Here is a 22121-nt window from a genome sequence, read left to right on the forward strand (position 1 = left end):
CTTGAACTTTTATCAAATGAGTTCAAAGGAAGAACTTGACACAATTGAAAGGGAATCTGCCTCACCAGGAGAAAATCAAGTTTCAGTTAAAGGAAATCAGGATCTAGGAAGACACAGCTGAAGACTGTAAGTAATTTCTAATACAACAAGATAGTCTATACACACAGAATAAGGGTTAAAAGAGACAGAAGTGGATGATGGGGATCAGCTGAGTAGAGTAGGAATGAAGCTATGGAAGAATACAGCACCAGAGTGATGGGGATTTTTGCCACTGAAGATATTTGAGGGTCCTAACTGCCTAAATTCTTTTTTTTTTACCCTTTTTTGTTTTTAATTAATTAATTAAATTATTTTTAAGGAATACAAGTTTCATATATACAACTTTAGGAATATAGTTATTCTTCCCACCACATCTGCTGTCCCACCCACACTCCCACACTTAATCCTCCTTCTCCCTTCCCACTCCCATTCTCCATTAAGATTCATTCTCAATTAACTTTGTGCACAGAAGACCAACTCTACACTAAGTAAAGATTTCAACAATTTTCACACACATGCACCCACACACATTAAAAAAAACTGTTTAAGAACAAGTACCACAGTTAACTGTCATAGTACAACTCATTGAGGACAGAGGTCCTGCATGGGGAGTTATTGCACAGTGACTCCTGTTGTTAATTTAACAATTAACATTCTTGTGTATGATGTCAGTGCCTAACCGAGGCTCTTGACATGAGCTGCCTAGCCTACGGAAGCCTTCTGAATCTGCAAACTCAGTCAGTATTTAGACAAGGTCAATATTTTTGTTGGCAAGCCCTTTGTTACATGGCTTTTCAGTTTCTCTCACTAAACTGGCAGAGAATATATTCACCACTTTTGACTGTGATTTCATCCATGCAAATTACCTTGATTAATGAAATGTTGTCAAGTGGAATGGAAACAAAGTCTTGAGACTCACTTGAGCAATAGGCTTTATCTCTTAGACATCTGCAATCTTCTTGAGAAGATCAAGTATAGGCAAGCTCTCTGGTTTCTGGGGGAAGATATAAAATGTGTGAAGCAGAATCAAATTCTCAATAAAACATGTCTAAGATTATCAGAGCCATTTAATAAAACCCAGCCTAGATCAGCTGACCTTTAGTGAATTGAGAGATGTATGAGCTCAGTAAGTAACTATAGCAGTAACAAAATTATTCAGGAATTAAAGATTCTAGCCATTATTTCTTATGCAGCAGTGTGTCAAAAAACTGTGTCAACAATCATTTTATATGGACAATCTCATTTTACTCTTTATCCTACAAAATAGAAATTGTTTCATGGCCACTTAACAATGATAAACTAAATTCAGATTTCATACTACTATCAAATGAGAGGGCCATGATGCAAATTCAGGCTCTCTGACATTAGAAGCAATGATTTTAATGACCATGCTTCCCAGAATATAGTAAAATGCTGCCAAAGAATCTTTATACAACTGCATATAACTATCTTAAAATGGACCACCATGTGATCTAGCACTATCGCCACGGTGGAAATGAAATCAGTCAAAGGAAATGAAGTAAGTTAGTATGTCAAAGAAATATCTTCACTCCTATGTTCATTCCGATGGTTCACTGCCATTAATGGCCAGAGCTGTGCAGATCCGACCAGGAGCCAGGAGCTTCTTCCAGGTCTCCCACATGGGTGCAGGAGCCCAAGAACTTGGACCATCTTCTACTGCTTTCCCAACCCTAACAGAGAGGTGGATCAGAAGTGTTGCAGCCAGGTCTCGAACCAGCGCCCATATGGGATGCCGGGGCTTCAGGCCAGGGCATTAACCCACTGTGCCACAGCGCTGGCCTCGAGAACAGTGTAGTTTTAACAACAACAACAACAACAAAAACCAGAGAAGAAATGTAAAATTTCATAGTTTTGCATCCATGGACAAAATCTTAAATCAGCCCACCTATATAAATTCTGATATGTTTCCTATAAAATAAATATTATTTTAATAATTTTCTGATTTGTATAGACACCAGTCTTTCATATCAGGGCTTTCAAAACTCCATGTGCATTTTGCATTAAAATGTCATTTTAATTAAACTGAGAAAAGAAATTTTAGTGGATCTTTTACTCAATTCCTAATAAATCTGTTCTATTAATTTCAGCTTGAGAACATTCAAAACATAAACAACAACTAAAAAATCACCATCTGCAATAAGCAAGTAGTCCCAATTAAGTCGGCTAATACATAGATGGAGTTTGGGGTAAGAAGATTTGAGCAAGTGATTGATGACCACCGAGTTAGTTCTAAAGAGCACTGTGAAGTAGTTCTAAAGAGCACAGTGGTGCCAGCCATTTTTCTCTGGTCTCTGACTCCTCTGTACAGCCCTGCTTATTCCCTCATCTCTTCTGTAAACACCTTCACCTTTCTTTCACCTCTTCCTTTATCCATACCCCCTTTACTCTTCAAAATTAGCTCTACAAAAAGAAAGAATATCATTTTGTGATACGATATGATTTTTCTCAACTATTATTTCGAGTAGTATTTATAATTAAATCATATTTTGATATATAATGACAAATACTTTCTTTAGATGAGATTTTGGAAGAGTGATAGGTCTTTCCATAACATCTAAAGACAGACCCACTTGCTATGGTTGATTCTAGTCTCCTTCAATTGACTCTAACCCACTGTACAAAAAAAGTTAATAAATTAAAAACTGAGAGCAGCTTCTGTGGTGCAGCAGGTTAAGACATTGCCTGCAATGCCAGCATCATCCCATATTCTCTCTCTCCTCTCTTTTTTTTGCCGTTTGCCTATGTCACTCTGTGTTTCAAATAAATAAAACATACTCAAGAGGTAAACCTTTTTCAGGGCCTTGGGATACTTTCCAATCTATGGATGGTAAATAATTCTGAAAATTATAGCAACAATAAGGCTGACATACAGGGAGTAATGACAATAGTTCAAGCAGTATGAAAAGTGCTTAATGCGAATTGTATCACTTAACTCTCATTATGATCTTATAAATTGGATATTATTAGTATCTCCATTTCACAGTAAAATAGGATTCAGCAAAATAATTGACACAGTAGTAAGTGGCTAACCCAGAATTTGAACTATATGGTATTTATAGGAACTCTGAGTTTGTAAGACTCTTTAAGGTAAAAGATTCCATCTCATTTATTTCTATATCTTAGGCATTATACCAGTGCCTTGTACATACTGGAAATTTATCAAATATTTGTGAATCAACTGTTATTTTTAAGGAATAATCAATAATCATAATCATACAAATATATAGGCTAAAATAGAATGAATATAAAAATGCTTATTTTTATATAAATTCTAGATGTTTCAGAATTTGACATCCTTCTTATCCAACATCAGTTATAGCAGCTAAAATCATTTGTGAGTAAATTGATAGCATTGAATCAATTATATTTCCCCGAATGTTTAGTAACAGAGTATAACAATATATATTTTCTCATACAATGAAAATAAAATCAGTGAAACAAACTGAGGCAAGGTTTTGCCATCTCAAAGCAAAATGCTTTGATTCTGTAACATTCTGAGGGCTCTTTTGAGCTCAAAAATTCTCATGTTGAGTTGAGATTATACCCTTTGCCTTTAGAAATTATGAAGAACTAATAACTGACAAAATAAGCTAGAAAAATCCTGCCAGATATGAAAAGGTCTTTTTCAAGTAAAATAATAACCATCCCCACAAACTAGCAAATAGCATAATCCCAGCCCAGGCTGGGCCCGAGTACCCATCACATTGATATAATCTCTCAGCAAATGGCAACCAACATTTAAATAATAGACTAATGAGGAAAAGCAAGGATCCCAATACACATTCATAATGGTCAGACTGTGATATCCATAAATAATATCCTCCTAAGTTTCCAAGAAACTTACCATAGTTTCCATTCACGTCTGTGTTGCCTTGCAAGTGGAAGATCATGACAGGAGACTATAAGGAATTATTTACATCTTGAACATCACTGCAAAATGAAAATATTAATGAAGATGAAGCATTATTTTCTCTAATAAATAATTTTAACTATTTTTCTATACTGAATGAAGATTGTTGGCCATGTGGTGTTATTTTGATATTGTTTGACTATTATAATCATTTTACAGCTAAGATACTGAAGATCGCTTGCATAAATAATAACTTTAAATACTATATCATTTATCTATACTCATTTTTCCATGACACTCTCCTTTTACCTTTGAGGGTAAATCCACTGCCTGTGATGCAGGCATCAAACGTGGGCCCTGGTTCCTGTCTCTGCTGCTCCACTTCCAATCCAGCTGCTGGATTGGAAATAAGCTATAATGGGAAAAGCAGCAGAAGATGGCCCAAGTGCTTGGATACCTACTACCCACATGGGAGAACTGAAGGAAGTTCCTGGCTTTGGCCTGGCCGTTGCAGCCATCTGGGGAGTGATTCAGGGGATGGAAGGTCTCTCCTTCTCTTTCTCTCTCTGTAACTCTGACTTTATTTGAAATAATAAAGAAATCTTTAAAAAAAAAAAAAAGACATTCCAACAGGAGACCAGCCTTGAGAATCCTAGTAATGACAATCAGTTAAGCAGCAGCATGCTGAAAAGGAATCTTCAGGACTGTAGTGCTAATGTAGAGGAAGGAGAAAATTTCCCATGGGCTCTTATCTGTCGTAAAGTAACTGTGATTTATTTATGCAATTATTTCAACAAATATATATTGAAGTCTTCCTCCATGCATGTTTACATATAATGGTAAACAAAGTAATCATGATAATAATAAATAGCTATCATCCCTGCAGTCATAAAGCTTAGGCAGATGCACCTATCACACACAAATACATGCCAAGCTGTGATCAGATGGGATCACATATAAATCATAACAGAGAAATGTCAAATGAAGTGAAGGAGAGTGTCAGACAGTCAAGGATACTGGCCGAAGGAAATTGGGATCTGAAGGAAAAGTAGGAGTATGCCTGGTAAATGAGCATTAAAGCAGAGAGAAATGGCATGTGCAAATGTTATGTGTTAGAGATAGTAGGAAACATTCAAAGAAATCACAGGAAAGAAGATTGGAATGACTGGTGCACAGAGAACTAACGGGAAAACAGATGGAGCAGGATGATACTGAGGAGGTAGAGGTTAGACCTCATATTGCTTAGAGCTCCAGGAGATAGATAACTAGATAGATAGATAGATGTACAGATATACAGATTATATTATATTATATTATGCTATGCTATGCTATGCTATACTATGTTACATAATATATATCGAACAGGAATGGAAATCCATTCATGTGTTCTACAGTGGAGGGAGGAGACATGAGCATGCCTTAAATAATCTGACTGCACTTTGGAAACATTTCTCTGCTGTAGTTTGAGAATAGATGAGCAAGTGCAAAGAGAACACTTTGGAGGTTGTTACAGTAGTCAAAGACTTAATGTAGGGATGAGGAAATAAAAGGTGGTGGCAAGCTGGATCAGTGGGTGTCTGGATGTCAATACTGGATCCACAGCATTGCCATTAATTGAGAGAAAGATATAGGACACCAAAGCGGGCAAGACTGGAGTATGCCTGGGAGTGTGCACTTTGACAAACTTTTCAGACATTAAAGAGAGATTTAAGGTAGGCAGTTGGATGTGTGTGTCTCCCTCAGAGAGGAGGAGACCTGGGATAGCAAGGTACAAGTGGAATCATCCGTGTGTAGTTAAGAATTTGGAGGAATCTTCTGTGATTTGTGTTCTAGGTTGTGATTAATAAGGAGATGTGATTTTTTTCTAATTTTGGTTTCAGAAAGTCAGTTGATAAAGTTTGAATCTGTTCTGTTAAATCTGTGAAAAGTTATCTCTCTTCTTCAACTTATTCTAAACATCTTTAGTTGGAGCCAATCAAGTGGATGTCTGCAGCACAGAAGCATGGGAAACAGAAAGCCATCATGGTCCAGGTTTTAGAGGCCAAAAAGGGTAAGAGCAGGACGCTGTGGAGGGAAGGGTACTCAAGGTAGTGGTCCTGAGTAGACTGGTAGGGCCCAGAGAGATGAAGAAGATTGTCAATCAGGGTGCAGCCCCAGCAGGAAGTATCCAAACTCAACGAGAGTGGCCATCTACAGAATGATGGAACATGGAAGAGTTAAGGATGATCATAGGTGGAAGGAGAGAGGGGTATCCCTGACCAAGGTCTTAGGGCCTGGAGAATGAAATGAGCATGCACACCAGGTAAGAGGCTCTGTCCAACCCACAAGGGCAAACAAGGGCTCCTTGAAAGAATAACCAGGTTCAGGTTTAAGGAAAAAGCACATAAGATGAACCCAGAACAAAAGGACAAAGAAGACATCCTGATGGACTTCCACCTGGACAAATATGGGAATTTTTAGCATTAGAAGAAGTAAACATAGTAATGTTGCTGGCATTTGGAGAGTGAACCAACAAATAGGATATATTCACATTCATTCTCATTCATTCTCATTCTCTCTCTCTCTCTCTCTCTCTCTCTCCCTTCCCTCCCTCTTCCCTTCCCTCCATCCCTCCCTGAAACAAATGAGCATTTTGATAGAAACAAATAAATGAATAATTTGAATATTGACTAAATAGTGAACTGCATAGTCTCAAATATCTTCCCTCAAGATGCATAAGAATAACAAAGGGAAGAAAATCTGGCAGGTACCACATTTGGCAAGTAAATAAGGTTACCCTGACTGGAGTAAGGAGATAAATTGTGTATTATGTAACAGGATGCAAACAGAATAACATTACTTCAGCAAAAATGGGAAATTGAAACTGAATCATAAAGAAACATTAGACAATCCCAAACTGAAGAACATTCCTCAAAATAACTGGTCTGAATTCTTCGAAATTGTTAATATATTTAAAGATCAAAGAAACAAGAAGGAACAATACATGTTTGAAGGAATCTAAAGAGACATGACAACCAAATATAACACATGAAACTGAATTTACTATAAAAGCTATGACTACTGCATTGAATGGGGTTTGAGTACCAGATGGTATCATCTATCATTTTTATTTCTGACTTGTTCCTTGTGTAGTAGCCATGTAGGAGAAAGTTCTTATTTTTAGGGATAGGCCCTAGGCTTTTCAGGATGATAAGGAGTAATATCAGCAACTAACTTTCAAATGACCAAGGAAAATAACGTTATTTGACCAGTAGAGTCAACATTTCTCTAAGTCGAAAATTACATTTTTTTATTTTTTTAAAGTTTTATTTTTTTGTTTGATTTTAAGTTGGAGTTACAGGGCAGAGTTGGGGTCAGAGGGCAGGATGGGGTTGGAGTCTTCCATCTGCTGGTTCATTCCCCAGAATCCCCAATTGCCAGAGCTGGGCCAAGCCAAAGCTAGAAGCTCGGAGTGTCATCCACGTCTCCCACTTGGGTAGCAGAAGCCATTAGCTGGGAGCTGGATGGGAAGTGAAAGAACCAGGGTAGGAACCAGAGCCCATTTGTGATGCTGGAATCACAGCCGATGGCCTTCCCTGCTATGCTTCAATACTGGCCCCTGGAGAGTATATTTTTTGATGAGTATTAAATTATCTGGAATTCATATACATGTATCAAGAAAAGTAAGTTTTCATTTATTTAAGATAGAGGACAGAAAACACAATCAAACACTATATACATGAAATAAATATTGAGCTGCCATAAATACTATCTTTTAATCAATATTTCTCCAGAACTATATTTTGAAATATACAAAATCTAATATAGAAACATGAATAAGAGCAAGCACTGTCAACACACAGGTATCTAATCCAAAGGCAAAAAATAATAATGCTCTTGATTGCTATTCTTGTACTCTCAAGCAGTTACTCTAACTAGCACTTCAGGTATTAAATACATCTGACTCTTAATAATAAAAATCAACATTACAATTTACGGATCATCTTAACTACCTAAAACTATTATTCCTTTTTGAGAACGCTTCTTTCAAAATATAAAAAATAAAACTCAAAACAGGTTAGCCTCCTCCAAGGAGAGCAGATAATCCAAGAGTGAAAAAAGCACTTAGAAATTTGAGATGCTTTCAAGTCAGAAGAAATCACTGAATGAATCATTAGGCTTCAGGAACTTGAAAGTCCTTCATCTCCAATATAATCTCTTAAGAATGCAACATGCCATTTATTTTTGTTTAATCCAGGTTTTACTACAGGATCTATGATTGTCGAAAATTATAGCATGGAATTAATTTGAGAGGCTTCTGTCCTCTCATCTACATTTTTGATTGATTTCTATGATTGCCCTCAAGTAAACAACACATTTAGCAGGGTTAGGATCATGAGGTCTAAAGACACAATAATGCTTTTGTTGACTCTTAATGTGTCATCAAAGAACTCAGACACTGGAAATAAGTGAAGTGGCTACTACCTCCAAAGGCTTATTACAGTGACTTTTCATGCTATGATCTGAACACTTCACTTCCTTACATTGCAGAAAAAGAATGCATGCAGGGAGAAAATTTGAGTGAGGGAGGAGAGGCCTTGATAATTTTTTTTAAGAAATAGTGACACAATTAAAAATTACTAAAATAGATATTCTTCACACAAACTTTATTTTTATTATTATTATATCAGTATATTTGCAGCTCTTTGAGTTTACAGATTGCACTAAAATAATCAGAAACATAATCTGTGTCTGAAATTAAACAATAAATTGTACTTGCAGAATAGGAGGAGGGTAATGTGTAAATAGTGTCTCTTCAGCCTGCACTGCTGTCATTGCAATTAGTGGTATCACAATAGATATCTGCCTCTGGTAAGAATCATTAAATCACTCAATTTGTAGCCTTTATTTCCTCCTCTCATCCCCTACACAATTATTTCCAGTATCTATTGCCCCACATAAGCAAAGCCATTCTGCTTCCATGTGGCATCCTATTTTCTTTAGGCTTTTTTCCAGAAAGGCACTCTCAGAAAAGGCATGATAAACGCAGATCATGGTTCCCCCTTTCATGCTTAACCTTTTTTTTATTGAGCCCATTTTTAAAGATCCAGGAGCTTGATTATCCCTTCCACATACAGCCTAAAATTTCAGGCAGTCCCATGAGCTGTAACTTTCATCAGGAGTGAAACCTTAACTCCCACTAAAGACCTTGAGGTCCACTAATCCTCTTCACTAAAGTTGTCGTTAACTCCTCCACTGAGAATATGATAATGATATGATAATATGCTGGCTACTCCTGCTTCCTGTGATTACATTATAAGCCCTTGAAATGACAAAAGATGAAGCAAACCAAACTAAACCAAATCAAAATACAAAAACCAAGAGCCTTCTTATGCTTTCTACCAAAGAGGAGGGAAGCTCACTGTCACTCTCTCCTGTCTTTATGTAAGTGCATTGCTTGCCTCTCCAGATATCTCTGTAATGTCCTGCAGACTCCAGTTGGAAAATTTTAGTGAAATAATCTTTTCAAATTCTGTTTACCACCCTCGTGCTTCTTAGAACTCTCACATGGCTGGCCCCGTGGCTCACTAGGCTAATCCTCCGCCTTGCAGCGCCGGCACACCTGGTTCTAGTCCCGGTCGGGGCGCCAGATTCTGTCCCGGTTGCCCCTCTTCCAGGCCAGCTCTCTGCTGTGGCCAGGGAGTGCAGTGGAGGATGGCCCAAGTGCTTGGGCCCTGCACCCCATGGGAGACCAGGATAAGTACCAGGCTCCTGGTTTCGGATTAGCGCGGTGCGCCGGCTGTAGCGCGCCGGCCGCAGTGGCCATTGGAGGGTGAACCAATGGCAAAGGAAGACCTTTCTCTCTGTCTCTCTCTCTCTCACTGTCCACTCTGCCTGTAAAAAAAAAAAAAAAAAAAAAAAAAACCTCTCACATGAGTCAACAGAGAGCTCACTAGGCTCAATCCAAACAGTGATTCTCTTTTCATTGTTGCCCATCTCTTCAGAATACTCCACATTGTACCTGAAGCAAATCTCATGGGCCAAAGTCTTCCCTTTGGATGCTTTTTCCTCCCTGGAAGACTACTTTTTGACCAACTCATGCATTCTTACAGCCAAGCTCAAAAGTTTAAATTCTAAATGGGTACTGATTAGTCACAAATATAAAATATTTTGTTGTCATGCACCAATGCATAGAATATTGTAAAATTCTTTTGATTCCAGGGTCAGCACTGTGGTGCAGTGGGTTAATGACCTGGCCTGAAGTGCTGGCATCCCATAGGGGCGGAGGTTCAAGACCCAGCTGCTCCACTTCTGATCCAGCTCTCTGCTGTGGCCTGGGAGGGCAGTGGAAGATGGCACAAGTTCTTGGGCCCCTGCACCTGCGTGGGAGACCCAGAGGAAGCTCCTGGCTCTGGCTTTGGATCAGCGAAGCTCCGGCCATTGCAGCCATCTGGGGAGTGAACCAGCAGATGAAAGACCTCTCTCTCTCTCTCTCTCTCTCTCTCTCTCTCACCCCCCTCCCTCTCTCCCTCTCTCCCTCTCCTCCCTCTGTGTAGCCCTTTCAAATAAATAAATAAATCTTTTAAAAAATTCTTTTGATTCCTCCATTTTAAAATGCTGTTATCATTAGTCTATGTTCCCAGTCAGTAACTGACACTACATTTGGAGGAAAGAAGTAGAAGTGACAGACAGAATTCTTGTAACAAACAGAGTAAAAGAAAATCATGCTATTAAGTTAACCTCTATTAAGGTAAATAAATCCTTTCCTTGACCCTTCTCTGGGACTTCCTCCTCTGAAGAAATCATTACCTACACTAATACCATATGGTGTAGTTAAAATTAGCACCTTTATATTGTCATAATAACATGATGTTTTATGGTTGTAGGGTATTCATTCATTTATCCCTTCATTCATTTAACAGCATATGCTGCATGCTCGTTACGTTCCAGACAGATGTGTGTATAACCCTCCACACGAGGGAGGGTTAAGCAAAGATTAGCAGCTTGGACAAAGACCAGCATGAATTTGAAGCAAAGCAACATCAATTCTGCTTCACTGAATCAGGGAACACTTCACAAAGGAGAACACACATGAGATTTCTTTCTTAGTTCTAGGGCCCATCAGTGGAAGACCAGTACCTTCAGAGTGAAAAACGAGTGTAAGGTATGAAATAATGAAACTTGTTCAAAGAACTATAAATAGTTGTATATACTTGGAAGGTCCTAGAGGACTCTGATGTCAGAAAAACTGTATGTGAACTTAGAGCTGAAATTTGCTATGTGTGTCATTTAGTTTAAGTCACTTCTATTTTACTCATTGGGAAAATAAAGATTGAATAAAATGCGACCTTTTAACAGTTTTATTTATTTATTTGAAAGGCATGAGGGTGGGTGGAGAGATCTCCATCAATTAGTTCCCTCCCGAAAATTCTGCAACAGGCAGGATGGGGCAAGGAGCCAGAAACTCCATCCAAGTCTCCCACATGGGTGGCAGGGGCCCAAGCATTTGGTCCATCTTCCAGTGTCATTCCAGGCTTACTAGTAGGAAGCTGGATCAGAAGTACAGCAGCCAGGACTCAAACTAGCACTCTGACATAATGTTTGCCACTACAAGCTGCAACTTAATCTGTTGAACCAAAATGCCAGCCCAAATATGGCCTTTTATTGAGGTGTGCACAATTGTTGGCACATGAAAAATACCCTCTCCTTGCAAGCAGTGATGTGATTATGGTGCCATGTTTGTTTTTATTGATGTTAGTGTAAGGAAAAGGGGAGATAAAGTTGAAGAGATTAGCAGTGACTGAGCCATAAGCACTATGGATATTCTACTAATAAATCTAATAAATATATTTTAAATGCTACTATCATGGATGACAATTTAAAAAAAATGAATGAAATTGGTGTGAATAGCACATTGGTTAAGACACAGCTTGGGACACTCACATGCCATATTAGAATACCTGGGTTCAAGTCTCAGCTCTGCAGCCCATTCCATTTCTGTGCTAATGTACACCCTGGGAAGCAGCAGATCCTGACTCTAACACCAGCATGGGGGAACTGGATTAAGTTATAGTCCTGGCTTTTGCTCACATTTGGGGAGTGAACCAGCAGGCAAAAGATCTGTCTCTGTCTCTATATTTCTGTCATTCAAAAAAATGAAAGTAAAAAATTTCAGTTGAATGAAATTCATCTTTACAGCTTATCACTTGATTTGTAATAATTTAACCCTCTAATTATATATCTATATCAATCTTTAATATTTCTATTAATCCTTCTTTGTTATACTTTTCAACTGTCAACTTTCTAATATGTCTAACCATGTATTTTTTAAGTGCCTCCCAAAGAGGCAAAATTAATTTTATATGCAAACCAGAGAGGGTAAATATTTTTTCTGCCTCATGTTTCTCAGGTATGGACTTCTCACTCCAGCTAAATATTTAATCCTACCCTCTAGTATTATATTCTTGGTTATAGCAATCAAAAGGTCACTCATTATAATTTGATTCCTATAATGGAAGGTTTCAGTTTAGCCATTTCTAATCTACATTTTCAAAGAAAGAAACAGAGTTTCAACTAGAAAAGACTTCATCAGTATCAAGAGAGAAGCAGTCTCCAAAACACTTTGAAAATCTAGAAGCCAGTTCATGATGATTTCTTGGCTCTTACATGTGTTTTCTTCAAATGTGGGCTGTAATCTCTTTTCTCTGATTTCATCTTGACTCTCTCTAATTAAATTACAAGTAGCTATGCCTTTCTCTATAGTATTCTTTGATTAGCTGTTACAGTGACTTTTCCCAATTGCCAAATATTAATCTGTTGACTGGAGTTCTTTTTTCAAAGCAAATAAATAAACATGCCAATGACCCAAAATTGCAGGTCTTATGCTTAATAGCAGTAGTTATTTTCAAGATATTAGGTGCAATATTTGTGTAACTCTTTTCTTCTAAACTTAAGGTCTTGTTTAGTCAGTTGAAAGAGCTGGTAGGAAGAATAAAAATTGGGCATTGGGTTCTGAAGCCTGAATCAACCCCTAATTAGGTATATATTTTTGGAATGTTATACAACTTGTTTGAAAATCAAAATAATTTTTAATCTTTACATTTTAACTTTATATCATTGGTAGAGTCTTAAGAAAATATAAAGTTGAAAGAATCCTGGTATGCTGTAAAACACCAGGTAAATAAAATGTATTTCATTATGAATTCTATCATCAGCCCTAGTCTTTGCTTCAAAAATTACAGGTATTTATCAGATTTTAAAATTTGAGAATGATTTTCAAAGACTGCTCCAAACCCTATCCTGCCACAACCAAATAACTTATCAGTTTGAACTCATGGTCAAGATACCACCAATGGAAGCCATTATTTAGCTAGATCCCCAGAGAGAAGACAGATATTGAGAGACAGGCTGTTTTTGCTTAAAAACCTCCTATTTCTGTCATTTATTAGCTTTGGGAACTTAAGCAAATTCGTGAACTTCCCCATGCCTTAACTTCTTGTGGATAAAATGGGGATAATTATGTGTCTACCTCATAGTATTGCTATGGTAATTAAATAAATTTCTTGGGGCTGGCCCCGTGGTGGCTCACTTGGTTAATCCTCTGCCTGGGGCGCCAGCATCCCATATGGGCACTGGGTTCTGGTCCCTAGTCCCGGTTGCTTCTCTTCCAGTCCAGCTCTCTACTGTGGCCTGGGAAGGCAATGGAGGATGGCCCAAGTGCTTGGGCCCCTGCACCCACACGGGAGACCAGGAAGAAGCACCTGGCTCCTGGCTTTGGATCGGGGCAGCACGAGCCATGGCAGCCATTTGGGGAGTGAACCAAAGAAAGGAAGATCTTTCTCTCTGTCTCTCTCTCTCTCACTGTCTAAAACTCTACCTGTCAAGTAAATAAATAAATAAATAGATAGATAAATAAATAACTTAACATTAGGCATTTAGAATAGAGTCTGGGACAAAGATGTTAACTAATTGTTGCAACTATTTATTATTGCTGTTACCACTATTAGTCTGCTTCCTGCCTTCTACTAGTTGTTTCTTATCACCTAACTAGTTCCCATCTGATATTCCAACTCTCCTTATTAGCTCAAATATAACTTCATTCAGAAAGCATTCCAAGTGGGCCAACACTGTGGCGCAGTAGGTTAATCCCTTGCCTGTGGCACTGGCATCCCACATGGGTGCCTGTTTTAGTTCCAGCTGCTCCTCTTCTGATCCAGCTCTCTGCAGTGGCCTGGGAAAGCAGTGGAAGACGGCCAAGTGCTTGGGCCCCTCCACCCATGTGGGAGACCTGTATAAGTTCCTGGTTCCTGGCTTTGGATGTGCTCAGCTCCAGCCATTTTGACCATCTGGGAAGTGAACCAGCAGATGGAAGACTTTTCTCTCTGCCTCTCCCTCTCACTGTCTGTAACTCTATCTGTTAAATAAATAAAATATAAAAAAGAAAACAGTCCATGACTTCTTACCAACTCTCCTCTGCGATGAATATAAGAAAAGAAGAAAAATGAAAGAGAAGAGATGGAAAGGCACCAAGGGGAAATTTACTCAAGACTTGTCCCAGATGTGAGACATATAAAACGCCCTCAAAAGTACTATGCATCTCTTTCCTTTGCCAACCCCCAGTTCCATATGACACAATGAAAAAGGAGTGAAGGATTAATTTCATCCATTAAATCCTCTCTGCAGCCAGTTGGTTATGCAAAATTGAAAATTGACTTGACAAAGTCATCTAAGTAAGACTTTATTTGTGATCATTTCAGTAGCAGAGAGAACCAAGAAACTTTCTCTAAGCTTAATTCAGATTAAAAAAAAAATGGGATGGTTAGTAAGCATTAGGGTAGCTCTTAGAAAAGATTTACATGACTTTAGCATGATAATTGGTGGGTGGGATGTATTAAATACATAGAATTTTTCATGAATTCTTAAACATTTTTCTTTGTGATTAAATCTTCTGTTTTCTGATCTGCTTCCACTGAACCCCCTGAGGAGACGGTGCTATCTACCTTAATGACTATATTTCAAAGAGATAGACTCAATGCCCTTGACAAAGACATTGGGTTGTAAAACTAGCAAGAAAATTCCAAAAAGACTTACATACATCTAAATGAGATAGAGAAATAATTTACAATTATGTTTTCTAGGGTACATGCTCTAAGAAAAGACCAAAGGCTTGTTTAAAGTTTGGTCAAAGTGAGGAGAATATTAAAGTACTTTTAATCAGTTACGTTATCAACTCTTAATGATCTGTTCCCTTTTTCATAGACTATGAAAGAAGTAAAATATCGATGCCACCAGATCCTTCTGTGTCAGCCTCATTTATTCTGTACCTCAACTTGTCTCACCATGTTAGGCCTTCAAGATTTGATATCTATCAAATGCTGATTTTTTTAATTTAATTGACAGGTAGAGTTACAGACAGTGAGAGAGAAAGAGAGAAAGGTCTTCCTCCCGTTGGTTCACTCCCCAAATGGCCGCCATGGCCGGTGCTGTACTGATCTGAAGCCAGGAGCCAGGTTCTTCTTCCTGGTTTCCCATTCGGGTGCAGGGATCCAAGCAATTGGGCCATCCTCCATTGCTCTCCTGGGCCACAGCAGAGAGCTGGACTGGAAGGGCAGCAACCGGGACTAGAACCCAGCGCCTATATGGGATGCCAGTGCCAAAGGCAGAGGATTAACCAAGTGAGCCACAGTGCCAACCCCTACTTTTTTTTTTTTTTTTTTTTGGACAGGTAGAATTACAGACAGTGAGAGAGAAACACAGAGAGAAGATTTTTTTTTCTCAAAGTCTTCCTGAATAAAGAATATTTCAAAGTATGGCAATTAACTGAAATATAAAATCACTGATTTATAATAGTAGTATGAAAATTATATCAAATAAATTCCCCTTGGAAGGCAAAATGTTATTACAAAGAAATTAACAGTAGTGATTTTTTATCCTATTTGCTTACACTTGATAACATTTATTATAACAAAGAAGGACTCCTTTTTTCATGAATTTGATTTTATTAAGTATGTTTTCACTTACCAAATAGACAAATTAGTGACTCAGATGCTCAGTTAAGAAACTGTTTCATTTTTATGTTCAAAATAAGAAAACTAGGCCCTTTGTTCACATGCATCAGCTCTGTTCTAAAAAATAGAACAGAAATTCATGTAGCATGCATTTGTAAAACTCAACCAAATCTTTCTTGACTTTTTTCAAATATAAAGAAACCATCACATCAAGTTAATAAGCAAAAAAGCAACTGAGGATTGAGTCATTTTTAATATGAATAAAGAAGCTTTTGAAAACACTAGAAATTACCATTAATTCTATTTATAAATAAATAACTCTTAGCAAGGAGACTTTTTTTCTTGAAAGCACACATTGAGTTCACTCGAGTGACACATAACCAGAAACTCTAAATAACACTATCTTTTTTTGTTCTAAAAGGCAGCCACACTGACTTCAAAATACTCAATAAGATATAAAAGTGTAGAGCATAAAATGTTGACTTTATATGTCCTTGTGAAGTCTGTGAATGAAAAGAAGACGAATTATTTAAGTAAATATATACATATATAAGAAAGCAAAGTTAAAACCTCCATATAAATTAGGAAAAACTTTCTTGAAGAAAATGATGGAAAGTAGTGAAGATTAGTTTTTCTTTGACATGATGTGCATACTTTGGCTTTCTTTTCTTCTCCTTAGGAAAATGCATTATTTAAATTTTTCTTAGTTTTTTTAACTTATACATAATATTGAATATAATTATGGGTACTATGTGATGCTTCAATACTTGCATAAATTGTATAATGGTCAAATCAGAGTGCATATACTTCCTCAAATATTTATCACTTTTTCTAAAACCAAGACATAGTAAATTATTATCTATAGCCACCCAACTGTGCAATAGAACCACAGAACCTTTTTTTCCTATCTAACCTTAACTCCATACATATTAATCAACCTTTCCCATTCCTCGCTCCCCTCTACATTCTACAGCATTTGGTACCCATCATTCTATTCTCTACCTCCAAGAAATAAACATATGTAGAGTCTAAATATGAGATTATGCAGTATTTGCTTTTCATACTCAGCTTATTTCATTTTAAAATAATTCTAATTCCACACATGCTGCAAATGATAGGACTTCAACAATTTTTATGACTCAGTAGTATTTCATTGTGTATACATAGAGTGTTTCCCTTATCCATTCATCAGTGGATGGAGCACTCTTTTATTTCTACGTCTTAAATATTGTGGATAGAACTACAATAAGCTTGTGAGTGCAGGTTTCTCTGTGATACAGTAATTTCATATCCTTTTGGTATATCCACAGTTGTGGGATTGTTGATCATATGGTAATTGTATTTTCAGGGTTTTTAAAAAATTATTTTGATTTTTAATTAGTTCTTAACAGATTCATTGTAATTTATAAATACATGTCTAAGAACATATTGATAGTCCCTTCCTCTCTCCCTTTCTCCTCTCTTCTTTTTTTTTCTTCAGTATTTTCAGTTTTTTGAGGATCCTCCATATTGTTTTCCACCAAGTTTATACTAATTTACATTCCCATCAATAGTGTACAAAGGTTCCCTTTTCTCCACATCCTTGCTAACATCTGCTATCTTTCTTTTTATAATAACCAATCTAACTATGGTGAGATGATATTTCATTGTAGCTTTGCTATGACGTGGTTTCCCTGGTATGACTGATGAGCATTTTTTCATAAACCTGTTGGTCATTTGTACATCTTTGATAAATGTCTGTTTAGATAGAGTACCCATTTTTAATCAGGTTTTTTAATTCAGTTGTTTGAATTCTTTTAGTATTCTTATTAACTCTTATTATATAGTATGTAAATAAGTTCTCCCTTTTGAATGTTTTCACTCTGTTGATGGCGTACTTCACTGTGCAGAAGTTTTTTAGTTTGATAAAATCCCATTTGTCTACCTTTGCTTTTGTTTCCTGTTTTTTGGTGTCTGATCCAAGAGATCCATGCCCATTGCAACGTCCTGAAACATTTCCCCTATGTCTTATTCTAGTAATTTCCTAGTTTCAGATCTTATATTTAGGAATTTAATCCATTCTGAGTTGATTTTTTGAATATGGTGAGAGATAGAGGTCTAATTTGATTATTATTGATGACTGCCAACAGCCATAGGTAATGTGATTGTAATAGAAGTTGAGCAAATGGGATCATAGTTCCCTACCTGGCCTGCATTGAGGCTCCATCCACAGGTACTGACATGAAATTGGGGACAGTTAGATTCTGCACAGTGTCAGAGTTTACCAGCCTGGTGCCAAGTTTCAACACACAGTGCCATACTCACTTTCGTGAACTACTCTCCAGTGCTGAAGTCCTGCACCTCACTATAGGTCCAAACTTGAGAGAGGTAGTAAGGGCAATGCAATGACTGAAAATGCTGACACTAAGCTGGACTGCACCTGAATCTCAGGGCTTTGCATATTCTTGTGGGTTAGTGCTAGGTCCATGTGCAGATGATACTGATGCAAGTTGAAATACAAGTCCATTTCACCAATGCACAGGTTTCTGGCTCAGGCTGAAACAAATCTAGAGGCTCCATCTGTGAACACTGGTCTGGGGATAAAAGCCTTTGAACTGTGTCTGGCAAGAAGTCTCACTGTGGCAGGCCAACCACAGAGCTCCAAGGCAAAATCCTGTACAAGCCTTCCTGTTCTACTCCCCACTGGCTGAAATCTTGCTGTACTGACCCCAGATGAAGTCTAGTGGAGATGGTCCCTTGATTGCCTGCCTAAGCAGGGTCCAGAGACTCTATCCACAGTCATTTGCCTGGGAGCAGATACTTTGGGACCCTATATGACACTTTGTTCTACTGTGGTAAGCCTCGTCCTGGATTTCAGGTCTAAGATCTGGACTTCATTCCCTCTGTCCCTCACATGAAAAGTGTCTCCACAAGCTGCACTGCTTAGAGATGGGTGGAGAGTGACATGGGAACTTCATTCCTCCCTGTTTTCTTCAATGCAGTTTGTCATTAGTATACTACAAAGAGCTACTGTCATCTCCCATTTGTCTTCTCTAGCTCTTGTGAGAGTGGACAGGTGCATGAAGCTGCATAAATTTGAATCTCTGTCATGAGATAATCATTGGAGTCTTACTCAGCCACTATCTTGTTCCATGCACTTGTTAGCTTACTTTATACTTTTTAAAGATTTATTTATTTATTGGGAGACCAGGAGGAAGCACCTGGCTCCTGGCTTTGAATTGGTGCAGCGCCGGCCATGGCGGCCATTTGGGGAGTGAACCAATGGAAGGAAGACTCTGTCTCTCTCTCTCTCACTGTCTGTAACTATATCTGTCAAATAAATTAGAAAAAGTTTTAATTATTTATTTGAAAATCAGAGCTGCAGAGAGAGGTCTTCCATCTGATGGTTCTCTCCCCAATTGGCCACACCAGCCAGAGCTGTGCCAATCTGAAACCAGAAGCCAGGAGCTTCTTCCAGTCTGCCACATGGATGCAGTGGCCCAAGGACTTCTACTGCTTTCCCAGGCCATAGCAGAGAGCTGGATCAGAAGTGGAGCAGCTGAATCTCGAACCTGCACCCATGTGGGATACTGGCGCTTCAGGCCAGGGTGTTAACCTGCTGAACCACAGCCCCATCCCCACTTTCTAATTTTTAATAAAAGCTCCTCCCCACCCCATCTACTTGAGAACACACAGGCAAGTAGAGAATTGTAATACAGGTACCACTTATTTGAAAGAATGAAAATCACCTCAGAGGGGTAGACATTACATATAGTGGGTTAAATTATCACCGACGATGCCTATATACTGGTGATGCCTATATATTCATATATGAGTCTCTGGTTGGAATTGTGGTTACTCTGCCCTTCTGATTCAGCTTCTTGCTAATGCACATGAGAAGTAGTGGAAGATAGTACATGTACTTAGGTTCTTGCCACCCACATGGGAGAATCAGATGATGTTTCTGTCACCTGGTTCTGCTTGAGCCAGAACCCAAATGTGGACATCTGGGCAGTGAACCGGAAGATGGAGGATCTCCCTCTCTTCTCTCTATAACTCTACCTTTCAGATAAATAAATAAATCTTACCAAAATAAAATCTCCTTGAGTAATCTAGAGAAAGAAATAATCATTAACAGATTAGCTTTCACTGTTTTGCTTATTGTGAAAGAGAAGATAAAACAAATCCACACTTGGTGCTCATTAGGCTGGGGAAAAATTGGAAGGAAAAGAATTGACCCCACTATCCTGGCTAGCAACAAAGTACTCAAGTTCCCCCAGCACAAAACTTAATTCTGAGCATTGCTTCTCTGTACACTTACTCAAAAGAACAGAATCATTTTAAATACTCTTTTGACTGTCTGAGTTCTGCTCATTCATAAAAAGTTGAGATTGCTACTATTATCCTCAAAAACAGGTATTTCTCTTAAGAGAAATGGACTTCTATTTTTAGATTTCAATTCATGAAAAGGAGAAAATGAAAAAAAAAATTCATTTAGTTCCTACAGTATATAAGGTACAGATTCAATCTAGTTATCATTCAAACATCTGGACAATATAGTTAAAACATTACTAATTCTACTCTTGTTGGATCATAAGCAGAAAGTAAAAGCAATTACACTGGGAGGAATGGGAAGAGAAAAAAGTCAAGACAAAGATTTAGCAGACAGGTGGAGAAATTCTCCTTGCAAAGCTCATCTTTACATGAAAATTTTCACTCCTGATACTCCCGATTTTTGGGAAGCTAATCCAAACTAAACTCCACTTCATTTGGAGTGTTTATATGCATGCACACCTAGACTGTACCCGTGAACTTCATCTTTATTTGAACAGGATGAGGAAAATTTTATTTACTGTCCTCGGGAATGGAATAAAAATAGAACATGATCAATATAATTCCACACTGTTAGCTTAAACATGTCAGAAACTATAATATCCCTCTCTAGTGTGCAAATCTTGCTAATTACTTGCATTATCTTGTTATCCAGGTTTCAGAACAGGTAGTAGATAAATTATAATTGGCACATCTCTAAAGACTGTAGGTTACTAATAAACACAATAGAAAAGAATGTATCTTCACTGATTACCTTCAAAGTCCTTAATAACTGCAGCTAAGAAGTGATTTGAAAGTCTGGCCTTTGACAGTAATGGATCATTTGTCAATTGTTATTCATCAACTGTTATACTAAAGTGATGATAGAGTTGTTGTATAGCAAAGTGTTTAGCAACCAATGGTGATGTTTTGGAGCTATTTACATCTTGGTGAATAACTGAGACAAGGAGTGGGAATTTGCCTGAAACAGAACTCACTTCCTTCAGGAAAAGCATATTTTTTTCCTGAGTATCACAAATCCAACAATAAGTATTGAAGGTCAACAACAAAAAAATTCATAGCTAAAAATCTAAGGTCTGACAGGATTAAAAAGGAGAGAATGTTCCAACATGGAAAGCAGTCCACACAGCAGACTCACAGAATGACAGTTGCTTTAAGCACCACTCTGACCTCAGAATCAGCCCTTAAGGCATCTTGGTCTGGCTGAAAAGCTCGTGAGAGCATTTCAGGAATGGAAAGCCAAAGACACTGTGGCAAGCAGTAGTATACATTAAGGATCTCTCTGAGTGAGATCCCAATGGAAAGAAGTGGCCATCACAAAAGGATATACTCCAGCTCTCTGCTATGGCCTGGGAAAGCAGTAGAAGATGGTCTAAGTTGTTGGGACCCTGTACCCACATGGGAGACTCTGAAGAAGCTTCTGGATCCTGGCTCCTGGCTTCAGATCAGCACAGTTCTGGCTATTGCAGCAATTTGGGGAGTGAACCAGTGGATGGAAGACCTCTCTCTCTCTCTACCTCTCCTCCTCTCTCTGTGTAACTCTGACTTTCAAATAAATAAATAAATCTTCAAAACAATGTACATTTCTCTAAAGGGAGGAGAGAACTTTCACTTCGCTTTGCTTATGGCCTTGTCTAAATACTGAAAGAGTTTGTGGATTCAAAAGGCTTCCATAACCAAGCAGCTCATGTCAAGAGCCTTGAGTAGTCATTTACATTATACATAAGAGTGTTAAGTGTTAAATTAACAACAAGAGTCACTGTGTACTAACTCCTCATGCAGAACTTCTAAGGTCAACAACAAGGAGTGAGTTGTATTAGGAGAGTTAACTGTGATACTTGTTCTCAAACAGTTGTTGTGTGTGTGTGCAAATTGTTGAAATTTTTACTTAGTGTAGAGTTGGTCTTCAGTGC

General features: G+C 38.0%; 1 long non-coding RNA gene across 1 annotated transcript in view; it reads right to left on the reverse strand.

The window, feature by feature from the left end:
• The window catches only part of LOC127492023 (uncharacterized), a 146298-nt gene that overhangs the window by 6251 nt on the left and 117926 nt on the right, over positions 1-22121 (reverse strand). The window contains exon 2 of the long non-coding RNA XR_011378648.1: positions 906-1033. This is a non-coding gene — a long non-coding RNA (uncharacterized lncRNA). The remainder of the gene's footprint in view (positions 1-905; positions 1034-22121) is intronic.

This window comes from Oryctolagus cuniculus, chromosome 9 (genome assembly GCF_964237555.1).
Source record: "Oryctolagus cuniculus chromosome 9, mOryCun1.1, whole genome shotgun sequence".
Classification (NCBI taxonomy): domain Eukaryota; kingdom Metazoa; phylum Chordata; class Mammalia; order Lagomorpha; family Leporidae; genus Oryctolagus; species Oryctolagus cuniculus.